The 11758-nt window shown below is 44.8% G+C and overlaps 1 non-coding gene across 1 annotated transcript; it reads right to left on the bottom strand.

The window, feature by feature from the left end:
• Positions 1–5475: 5475 nt before the first annotated feature.
• LOC117063578 lies at positions 5476–5577 on the bottom strand. Its single transcript, XR_004428994.1, has one exon. It is a non-coding gene; the product is annotated as a U6 spliceosomal RNA (small nuclear RNA).
• Positions 5578–11758: the final 6181 nt, after the last annotated feature.

Raw genomic sequence — 11758 nt, 5'->3', positions numbered from 1 at the left:
AGGGTGGGGCCCTGGCCGATAGGATGGTGTCCTTATGAGGACACTTATAAGATGGATGCCCACTTGCCCCCCTGACTCCTCTGGCACAGGAACTGAGGAAGAGTCACAGGAGGACACAGCAGATGCTGGTCACCTGCAGGCTAGGAAGAAAGCCCTCCCCAGGAACCTGGGTCTTGGATTTCCAGCCTCCGCTGTGGAAAATAAATGTGTGTTGATTAATCCACCGAGTCTATGGCGTTTTGTAACGGTGGCCTGAGCAGACCAAGACAGTATGAGAACATAACTTCTCCCCACGTGTTGAAGTTACAACAGCAATGCTTTCGACAAACTGGGCAATGCTTTTGTGGTTCCCACTGGGTGAGTGTTGAAGCTCACAAATCGCAAAGGCATTTTTGAACGTCTGGTCTTTGATGTATAATTTCTATTCAGCAAATTCACCACTTCAAGATGGATGGTTCTGTGAATTCTGATGAATGCAAATGGCTGTGACCAGTACCACAATTAAGACATAGAAGCTTGGCCAGATGCAGTGCCTCATGCCTGTAATCCCAGCACTTTGGGAGGCTGAGGTGGGTGTTTGAGACCAGCCTGACCAACATGGTGAAACCCCGTCTCTACTCAAAATACAAAAAATTAGCTGGGCGGGGAGGCATGTGCCTGTAATCTCAGTTATTCAGGAGGCTGAGGCTGGAGAATTGCTTGAACCTGGGAGGTGGAGTTTGCAGTGAGCCGAGATCACGCCATTGCACTCCAGCCTGGGTGACAAGAGCGAAATTCCATTTCAAAAAAAAAAAAGACACAGAACATTTTCGTCACGCCAAAACATTCCCCTGTGCTTCTCAGTAATCCATCCTCTTCCTGGAATCCCAAACCCTGGCAACAACTGATGCGTTCTCTAAGCTTGGAGTTTTGACTTTCCCAGAATGCCACGGAATCATACGGTGTGCGGTGGCTCGTGTCTGGCTTCTCCAACTCGGCGCGATGCTCCTGAGCTCCGAGTTGCTGTCCATGTCAGTCAGCTGTTCCTCTTTGCTGCTGTGTAGCACTGCTGTTGTGTGGATGCATCACAGTTTGTTCATTCCTTCCTCTGATGATGGACATTGAGGTTGTTACCAGTTTTTAGCAATTAAGAAGAAAGCCACCATGAACATTGGGTACTGGTTTTCATGTGGATGTATGTTTCTATGCAATCCTGTTTTGATTAAAATGTGAACTCATCTACTAGTGTGCTAGCCAATTTTTGGGTGATTTGGGGTCTAAATGAAGATAATGCAGGTGCTTGCTGTGTTCTCTCTTTCTGAAGTCTGGGACTGCCATGGAATTTGTGTGGTTTCTTTGGGCAGGACGGTAGGTAATGCAGGAATTCTTTTATCTATGCCCTGTTCCATCTCATATGCATGTGCCCTCCAGTGCCCAAAAGTTTGCAAACACTTAGAGCAGTGATGAGATGTTGTGCTCTACTGATCCCAAATACACGCTTTCTCTCCCATTTTTAGGACCCCGCTTGGCAGAGAAAAGCAAAGCATTAGGTTGCTGATTCTAATGCTTTGCTTACAGGTATGAGAAATACAGTAAATGCTGGTTCTGACAAAACTCCATATACAATAAAATGAACGAACTGCCTAATGTTTTATCCGTCTTTCAGTTATTCCGATGGGATAGTTCCAAGAGGTTTTAAGATAAAATGTAAAGCCTCAAAACAGCTGGAGAAAGAAAGTCCCATAGTCATTTTCCCTAAAATAGAATATGGATAGAATTTTGGAAAATGTTTGCAAACTTCCCTTATGTATAGAATTTTGGAAAATGTGTACAACCATAGCTCCTTGCCATTAATTAGTAATGCTAGCTATTCTTCATATACCTGTCATGTCCACGGTGAGTTCTCATCAGAACAATTCATTGGCCACATAGGAGGGAAGATGGCTTATTCAGATTTGAGCTTTATTCAGTAAATTGACCCCCACCTCCACCTACCACGCAACCTGGTACATTATTCCAACTTGATAGCTTAACTTGAACCATGCAAATTTGTCAATATTCTCCTATTTTTGAACCACAAAACAACAATTCTGATTTAACTCAGAAGTTCCTGCAGTTCCCGTACACCTCTGTACCTTTGCACATATTTTTTTGCTCAGGTAGAATGCTGCTTGAGTTTCAGGGTTGCTGTAACAAAGTTCCACAACTGTGTGGCTTAGAACAACAGAAATATTGTCAGGAGCTCTGGAGGCCAGAAGTCCAAAATCCCAGTGTTAGCAGGACCGGGATCCCTCTGAAGGTGCTAGGAAGGATCTATTCCACTTCTCTCTCCAGGCTTCTGGTACATTCTTGGCTTGTGGCAGCACAACTCCAGTCTTCACATGGGACTCTCCCTGTGTGGGTGAGTGTGTCCAAATGGCCCCTTTCTATAAGATCACCAGTCATATTGGACTGGGGGCCCGTCCTACTCTAGCATGACCCCTCTCAATCAATTACATCTGCAAGGACCTACTTCCAAATAAAGTCACATGCTGAGATCTGGGGGTTAGAACATCAACACAGGAATTTGGGGGACCATCGCTTAAACTGTAATGTATGCCTTCCTGCCCTTCCCCCCAGGCCTTTCCCTTTGGGAATTGGCTTACTCCAGACAAACCTTATTTCCTATAGACAATTTTCCCTATGGCCTCTTCTCCCACCCACCACGCACTGTGCCCCTCACCTGGCTGCCAATGATACTCTTAGCCCATTGTATTAAGGTAGTCTCTCTGCCAGTGTGTCTCTCCCAGGTGATTATGAGCTTCAACGAGACAGAGAACATCTATTGTTCATCTTTGCATTGTCCTCCAAGCCCAGCAAGTAGAAAGTGCTCCAAAGAGCTCTGGATAACTTCATGAACAAAGGAATGAAAGAACTGCACCACCAAAAGCCACCCTGCAGCTGATCCAGGCATGGATCTGTACTTTGGACATGTCTTGTTCATAGAAACTGTTGGTCAAGGTGCCTTCCTTTGCAGGAAGACATTAATACAGATGGAATGGGAGAATTAAAACCGTGGGCATGGTATTTGCCACATCCTGTGCTCATTACTCTTCTCAACCATATAGTGCTGCGCTATCATCATCCACATTTTACAGGGGAGTCATCAGAGGCACAAAGCTAAGGGACACTGCTAAGGTCCAACAGCCTGTGCCCTCTCTGCTGTTTCACTTGAGTGGTTTGGAGCAGCAGCCTGAGTCTTTCTCACTCCCCAAGGCTCTTCCTAGAGTGTGCTTCCAGCTATTTTGTCCTGACACGTTCATGAAGCTGAGACACTGCCTCTTATAGGAGCACAGCTGGCTAGGGAGCCCTCCCACTCCGAGCCTCTCACCCCCAGCTCCATCCTGACCTCCACACCTCACAGGGCTCAGGGTGACCCCGGCTGCTTTGTCTGGACTGTGGCGGCTCCACCCATTCCCTATTGTGACCTGGGCAGTCAGGCTGGGCTGTGAGCTAGCGGGCGTGGAGAGTGAAGCCCCGACCCCCCTGCCCCCGATGGGTTCTGGGGCAGTCGGAGGAATTACTTCTGCTGGGTCACTGGATTAGGGTCTATTTCAATCCACTATGACCTCATCTTAATTTAACTAATTATATCTGCCAAGACTCTATTTCCAAATGAGGTCACATTCTGAGGTTCTGGGTGGACATGAATTTTGGGATGATACCATTCAACCCAGTCCGGATCGTCTGTAAGATCTTTTAAGAACAGGTCCTCTGTAACCAAAGGGAGGCAATGAGGGATAGTGGTTAGGGGTGCAGGCTCTGAAGTCAGACGACCCAGTCTCCCTCCTGACTCCCCTACTTGAACTGCCTGTGTGACCTCGGCAAGAGACGTCCCCTGTGCCTGTGCCTTTTCAGATGTCCTCATCTATAACGGGAATAGTTAGAGTTCCTACCCTTTTGGGCTGTTGCAAGAATTCAGTGAGGTAATGCACATGAAGCACTGAGCGAATGGGTAATAGGAGATGCTATATAGACTGTTGTCTTAATCACTCTCTTTCACTCCCATCCAGTTCTCAACAGCATACACACGGCTGCCACAAATACACAGAAGTATTGGGAATTAGCTCTGCGAGACAGGCCTCTTTCAGATAAGAAAAATGAGGATCAGAGAAGCTGAAAGTCTTGCTGAGGACACCCCAGCAAAGTGAATTACAGGCCCAGAATTCTAACGAAGGCATCCCGCCTTCTGAGATTAGAACTGCCTTCTGTGTCCCAGGAAAAACCTACTCTAGTCATGCCCAGATCTGCCTGGTCTAAAAATCACAAAAATAGCAGGAGTTACCACTGAGTCAATGCTTGCCACGTATAAAGACCTGGATTTAGCTGTTTCCTTCCATTCACAGAGCCGTCCTGCAGGAGAGATGTAACTTTTACCATCGATGTAAAAACTGAGCCTTAAACTGCTTAAGAAACTGTTCAGATTCATTCAACTGAATATTCACACTGGAGTTTGAATGAAGGTCTATGTGGCTTCAGAAATTTAAGATCCAAACTGTACCATTGTTGTACCTGACATCCTTCGCGCAGCTCCCTCATCTTCAGAAAAACAATTATAATTCTTCATTTTAAAGCAAGGTCGTGTGACTTTCCAGTGACTTCAGGGCATTTGGTAAAGAACAGCTTTGTTCAAAGTAAGTTGATGAACACAGCAATTTCTTCATAATAGCAACCTGGTTAAAAACATAAAATAAACCCATATCCAGCCTTGGCAAGGGAGTTATTTGTTTTAATGTTTTGTATTTGGACTTGCAACACATCGAGTGGTGATTTTTTTCAACGTTTTGTGTGTCACCTAACATTTTTGAAAATAAAGCCTTATAAGCTGTGAAACAATATGAAATCCTGATCCTATCTCTGCAAAATCTGATGGGTGCACATTGATAGACAAGGGTGTGGAAAGTTACATCTGAAGGTGGCAATAGGAGTTGCCTCTGCATGGGTGGAATTAGAAGGATTGTTGATTTCATGTATTTCTTTGAATACATGATAAGGGAAGTCCAAGTAGTAAGAGGGCTGCACAGCGAAGAGGAAGTTTACCTCTTACACTCGTTCTCAGTCCACTTGCCAAAGGCAGTTCTAGGGATATTCTTCCTGAAATATTCCTTTCATACACAATCGTGTATAAAATCGTATATGGAAAAAAAAGTCTGCTCATCATATAGTGTGTGTTTACATATAAATGCACTTATTTATGTAGTTATGGATATTCTTCATGGTCTTTTTCCCTATCTGAGTTTTCCAGCTTTTTATCATTATACATTTCTTTTTATTTTCTTTTAAGTTCTGGGATAAATGTACAGGTTTGTTCCATAGCTATACATGTGCCATGGTGGTTGGCTGCACCCACCAACCTGTCACCTAGGTTTTAAGCCCAGCATGCAGTAGGAATTTGTATGAATGTTCTCCCTCCCCTTGGCCCCCACTCCCTCCCCAACAGGCCCTGGTGTGTGATGTAAACATATGGGACTCTTCATGAATTTGCATGTCATCCTTGCGCAGGAGCCATGCTAATCTTCTCTGTGTTGTTCCAGGGTTAGGATATTGCCGAAATGAGCACTATACATTAATTTTTAATAGAATTTTTTCAAAGGTCCGAAAGATTTGGGGAAACCTGGAAAACCATGAGAGTTACCATATTCCTCAATTTTCACATTAATTACGCCTGCTCCATTTATTTGTGCTCTTTGGCAATCTTTTCCAGGATGTTTTAGGATCTGCAAGTTGTTCATAATTCAGTGTTTTGTGCCACAAGATAACATTTTGATACAATATTTGTTATTCGTCCAGTGTCCTATTATGAGGTGCAATGGATTTTTTGTTGGTGTTTTTTTTTTTTTGATACGGAGTCTAGCTCTGTTGCCCAGGCTGGAGAGCAGGGGCGCAATCTCGGCTCACTACAAGCTCTGCCTCCCGGGTTCACGCCATTCTCCTGCCTCAGCCTCCTGAGTAGCTGGGACTACAGGTGCCTGCCACCACGCCCGGCTAATTTTTTGTATTTTTAGTAGAGACGAGGTTTCACCGTGTTAGCCAGGATGGTCTCGATCTCCTGACCTCGTGATCCGCCCGTCTCGGCCCCGCAAAGTGCTGAGATTACAGGCGTGAGCCACCGCGCCTGGCCTGGTTGGTGTTTTTTACTTTTTATTATTGTGAACAATACAGAAAGAGAAAAATGGGTTGGCTGAAAATGGATTTGGCGTGAAAAGGCAGGGGGAAAATGTGAAGAATTTTGAAAAAAACATACAAAAGTGCTTAAAGGTAAAATAGATTATAAAACCAGCCCTTGTTGTATTAAAATTAATGCACGAGCCGGGCGCGGTGGCTCACGCCTGTAATCCCAGCACTTTGGGAGGCTGAGGTGGGTAGATCACCTGCAGTCAGGAGTTCAAGATCAGCCTGGCCAACATGGTGAAACTCCTTCTCTACTAAAAATACAAAAATTAGCCAGGTATGGTGGCATTTGCATGTAGTCCCAGCTAGTTGGGAGGCTGAGGTAGGAGAATCGCTTGAACCCAGCAGGCAGAGGTTGCAGTGAGCTGAGATTGCACCACTGTACCCCAGCCTGGGCGACAGAGTGAGAGTCTGTCTCAAAAATAATAATAAAACTAATGTATAAGACTAGATGGTGATGACTGAGAGTCCTTGATGACCAAATTGTTTGTTTTCTTTTCCAGCAGTCCCAGAGCATAGCTATATGGTTGGAGAGACTAATCGAAACTATTGTCCCAAAGGCTGTATCCCAGCCCTTTCAGAAGCCAAGGCAGGAAGATGGCTTGAGCCCAGAAGTTCAAAACTGCAGTGAGCTATGATTGCACCACTGCACTTCAGCCTAGGCAACAGAGCAAGACCTCGACTCTTAAAAAAAAATTCTGCCCATCAAAAGGTGCCATAAGCGCTTTTTGTCTCATGCCAGCGGGCTGCACCTCAGTAGCCTATAGGAATAACTTGTTCCTGCCCCTTCCCCTCCCAAACAACCTTTCTTTCCTAGGGTGACAGTAGGGGGCCTCTGGTTTGCCAGAAAAACAACCAAAGCACATGGTACCAGCTGGGTATTATCAGCTGGGGTGTGGGCTGTGGCCAGAAGAACATGCCTGGAGTGTACACAGAGGTGTCCAATTATCTGCTTTGGATGGAGAGGAAGACTGTGCTGGCAGGGAAGCCTTAGAAGTACGAGCCAGACTCTGTGTATGCTTTGCTTCTCTCACCCTGGGCCATCCTGTTACTGTGTTTTGTGATGCTTCTATTATTCTGGTGATTAAACACCATGTTGTCTCAAAAGTCAAGCGTCCTTCTCAGTGTGTGCACTAAGGTATAGGGCAATTCCAGGTTGCAATGAGTGGCTCTCAGACGATGAGTTGTGCCTGAACCAATCATAGAACTAGAGCAGTACTTAAAAGACAGCTAAGACCCAAACGTCACAGTCTATGGGTCACCTGGAACTCGGAAGTAGCTTGCCACTTTCAGCCTGAGTCCTCTCCAAGAGTTTGGAGGGAGTGCCTTTCCACCAGGGGGATTGTGCCGGGGACCTGGGAAGCAGGAAGCTTGTTCTTTCCTCCTTGCAAACAGGCATCTTTCCAAGGCAGCTTTTATCCTCCAAAAGGGTAGATGGTTCATGAGATAGGAAACATGTTGAACTCTTTCCCGCTTCATTGGTAGCTCATCCCGGAGACCTGCAGATTTGGTTTCCAGAAAGATCCTTGTCCTTCACCCTGCTTGCTCCCTCAGCCACCATCTGGTCCTGAGTCCCCAGTAAAAGTTGCTTTTGGCTCTCAGAGATTATGAGCAACAACTCTAAGATTCAGGATCAGAAGTCATTGAAGCAGAAATGTCCTAGTGTTGGGGTGGAAAATGAACACACAGCTAGTGAGACGCAGCAATCAAGGTACCTTTGCTTGCAAGCATCAGGAGCTCCAACTGAAGCTTAAAAGGATGTCGGTGGTGCAGACTCGAAAGAAGAGCAGAAACCCTGGGAACTGCCCCAGTAAACAGCAGTCTGACAGTCTGATGGACACCAAGGGCATCTTTCAGGCCATCTGGACGAGAGGGAGGACTGTCCATTCTTTATGCAATCATCCTTGAGCAGAAATTTTTCAATCAGGCGCGACATATAAAATGGCATTCTTTACTGAGGCAATTTGGCATATTTTTGAAGAGACAGAATGAAAAAGCTACAGGGTATTTTTTAAAAATGAGAGCATTTTATATGAGTTTGCCTTAAGCGGAATTCCATGAGCTATGTACAACAACAACAAAAACACAGGAAAAGCATCAACCTTTGTGCATATGCATTTGAGAAGAAAGAAAAGATGATGTAAAGAGAGTTCCTTTAGCCTGGCCTCCATCAGCTTTCTCAGAACAGGATAGCTTGTCCACCATCTGAGTCTAGAAAGCATTTAGGTGAGGAAGCACCTAAATGCTTTAGCAGGAAGAATTAGTACATACCTGCAGTCTGTTTTAGTCTAAAGCTGCAGCGGCCACAAGAATTTTGGCAGTTGGGAAGCACAGAATGGTGGCTACACGCAGATGGGGTAGTGCCCCCAAGAAAGGTAGATTTAAAAAGGATTTCCTCTTGTCTATGAAATAAGAGCAGTGATGATTCCCTGGGCTTGGAGTTCAGAAGGCTGAGGCTAGGAGAAGCCACAGTCTTGTGCCTTCAGCTCAGGCCAGTAGGCAGATAGAAGAGCTGAAATGACCAGACCACTCCACCAAGCTCCTGTGAGAGGGGGTGTGTGTACATGCATGTGTACGTGTGTGCATGTACATGTGTCTGCGTGCAGATGTACTGTGTGCATGTGTGCAGGTACTTGTGTGTGTGTGTATGCACTTGTGTGTGTACTGTGTGTGTGTGTACTTGTATGTGCATGTATGTGTGTGTGCATGTGTGTGTTTAGTGGGGGTGCTTCTCTGCCTCCATCACAAAATAGTTGTCAAACTTTCAGATTTTTGCTAATTCTATAGGAAGTGATAACTCAAAGTAGGTTTTTTAAAAAATTGAAATTTGCACAAAGAGAAATATTCTGATCCTAAGTATACAGTGTGAAGAGTTTTAAAAAATTGTTTTAATTTTTATTAAACCCATTTGATCAATTATTTATTTCATGGTTAGTACATGCTGAATCCTAAGAAATTTTCACCTATTCCAATATTGATATTGTATTGTTTTCTTTTACAAGCTTTATTATTTTAGCTCTAACATTTAATTCCATCATCCATCTCGAAATAATTTCTGTGTATGGTGTGATATGGGTCAGGATTCATTTGTTTCATATACACAGCCAACTGAATTGAAAAGGCCTTACTTTTCACTGGATTGCCTTGGCATCTTGGTCTAAATCAGTTGGTCTAAATTAGTATAAGTATAGGTCTGTTTCTTGAGTTATGTCCTTTTTTTGCTGACCTGGGTATTCTAGGACTGGATATCTGGTTTGGTTTTTATTTGGCATCTGACCTGGATGTCTTTGTTTCCACTTGAAAGTGGCATACAGATAGTTGGTAAAAATAGCTATTTAAGGCAAGCTTTTGGTAGCTCAAGAGGTTGCTGCTATTGGCCATTACAGTGGGAACAAGGAAGACAAGTGCTAGAGTAGGTAGTGAGGCAGACATGAGCAGAGCAGGAGAGGGCCCCATCCCTCAACAAGGAGTGCAGGTGACCGTCAGGTGATGGTCAGCAGTTGTTAAGCTGTCTCGTTAAAACAATAATTGGTCACAGCTGGCACCAGGGAACGGCAGGCTCACAGTAGATAGAAAACACCTGAAGCTGGTGATCAGCAGCTTCCCAGTAAGATCTCGGGAGCTTGGTTAGTGGCTCAAGCATGTGCCCTAAGAGGCAAAATGGCAGAGTTTAACTGGTATATGACCTTCCTCCAGAAACACCCGACTGATAAGGGAAAAAGGCCTCAAGTGAACATGCACACAACTTTAGTCAACACACTGTGCATGCCCACCTCCCAAGTTCTGGCAGGCCACTGGGCATGTGGAGAGCCCACCCCCAGGGAAGAATCAGGGAGAAAGATATGCAGACGCCTCAAGCCTGCCAACGTATAAAACCCCAAGTCAAAGGTCAAACAGCACACTTGAATCTCTCCAGTTGCCTGCTTGGCCTCTTCCAAGTGTACTTTACTTCCTTTCTTTCCTGCTCTAAAATTTTTTGACAAGCTTCCACTACTGCTCAAAAACTTGCCTTAGTTTCTGCCTCTGCCTTATGCCCCTCAGTCAAATTCTTTCTTCTGAGGAGGCAAGAATTGAGGTTGCTGCAGACCCACATGGATTTGCTGTTGTTAACCCAAGAACTGTCAGCTAATTGTTTAGAATAGAGCTTAACTGAAGAAAATAGCAAGCTCAGGTTTATTTTATTTTATTTTAATTTTGGCTTAAATCTCTTCTCTTGTAGCTGTAGAACCAGTGTAGCAAAAACTTGGGCCCAAAATTTAATCCTATTGATTGCATGAATACAATATAAATAGAATTCACAGCCTTTCTAGGTCTCCCATGTGAAAGGTAGGGTTGGGGGAAAGATTAGACATCTGAGACTCAAAATAGGGAGATTTGGATAGATTTTCATATATCTGTTATAAAATGGAAGCATTATTATTATTATTATTATTATTTTTATTTTATTTTTTTTTGAGACGGAGTCTCGCTCTGTCGCCCGGACTGGAGTGCAGTGGCCGGATCTCAGCTCAAACTGCAAGCTCCGCCTCCCGGGTTCACGCCATTCTCCTGCCTCAGCCTCCCGAGTAGCCGGGACTACAGGCGCCCGCCACCTCGCCCGGCTAATTTTTTGTATTTTTTTTTAGTAGAGACGGGGTTTCACCGTGTTCGCCAGGATGGTCTCGATCTCCTGACCTCGTGATCCGCCCGTCTCGGCCTCCCGAAGTGCTGGGATGACAGGCTTGAGCCACCGGGCCCGGCCACATTATTATTATTTATGTGTGGGAAAGCCAACAGATCAGAAGACAACTGCCATTGAAAAGAGAGTTTGTTACTCACAGTTTCTGGGAAGAGCAGCATGCAGAACCACATGGGGAAGCACCAGAGGCAGAAGGAGCAGGGAAGAGCATGTAGGCAGAGTCTTTACTGTGGGCTTTGTAGGAAGGAATAGGTGAGGCAGACTCTGCAGGCTAAGGATTGGCTGGATAATTCAGCAGGCTCTGGAGGATAGGGATTGCTGCCAGTTGCCTGGTGCCTGGCTCTGGTGATTAGGGGAGAGAGACCTAAATAAAAGAGGTATTTGGTGGGTAGTCACTTTGCATTGGTTGGGTTGCATATGAAAAGTGCACTTGCAGGTGAGTCTTTTACCCTGTCTAGGAATTGTCCAGCCCTGGGATGGGCAGACACTCTAGGATCCACAAGGTCCCAAATATCAAACATCAAAATACAAAAACATCAAAAATACAAAACACAAAAAGGCACGATTAATACAGTATTCAAGTACCTTGAACACACAAATCCCACTGAGTCTCACTCACCAGCAAAAAATCCTTTCATCTCCTCTGAAAACTCTGGCCATTTCCTGCTTGAGAGTCTTAGAATGATCTCATATGAAGCAGTTACTTTATAGAAGGATGCTAATCTTCAAAACTCAACCCACCAACTCTCATGGCCTCCAGGATTATAAATACAACTCAATTTCACAGTATCCCACAGGAAAAAAAGTACAAAAATTGGATCTGGGGAACATTAAACAACAAAAGGATGCTAAAATTTCGCTAAGACATCAGAACGCACCTGCAAAATATAG

The sequence above is a fragment of the Trachypithecus francoisi genome, unplaced genomic scaffold (assembly GCF_009764315.1).
Source record: "Trachypithecus francoisi isolate TF-2019V2 unplaced genomic scaffold, Tfra_2.0 Contig01554, whole genome shotgun sequence".
In the NCBI taxonomy this organism is placed as follows: domain Eukaryota; kingdom Metazoa; phylum Chordata; class Mammalia; order Primates; family Cercopithecidae; genus Trachypithecus; species Trachypithecus francoisi.
This window is presented reverse-complemented; position numbering and strand designations above follow the sequence as displayed.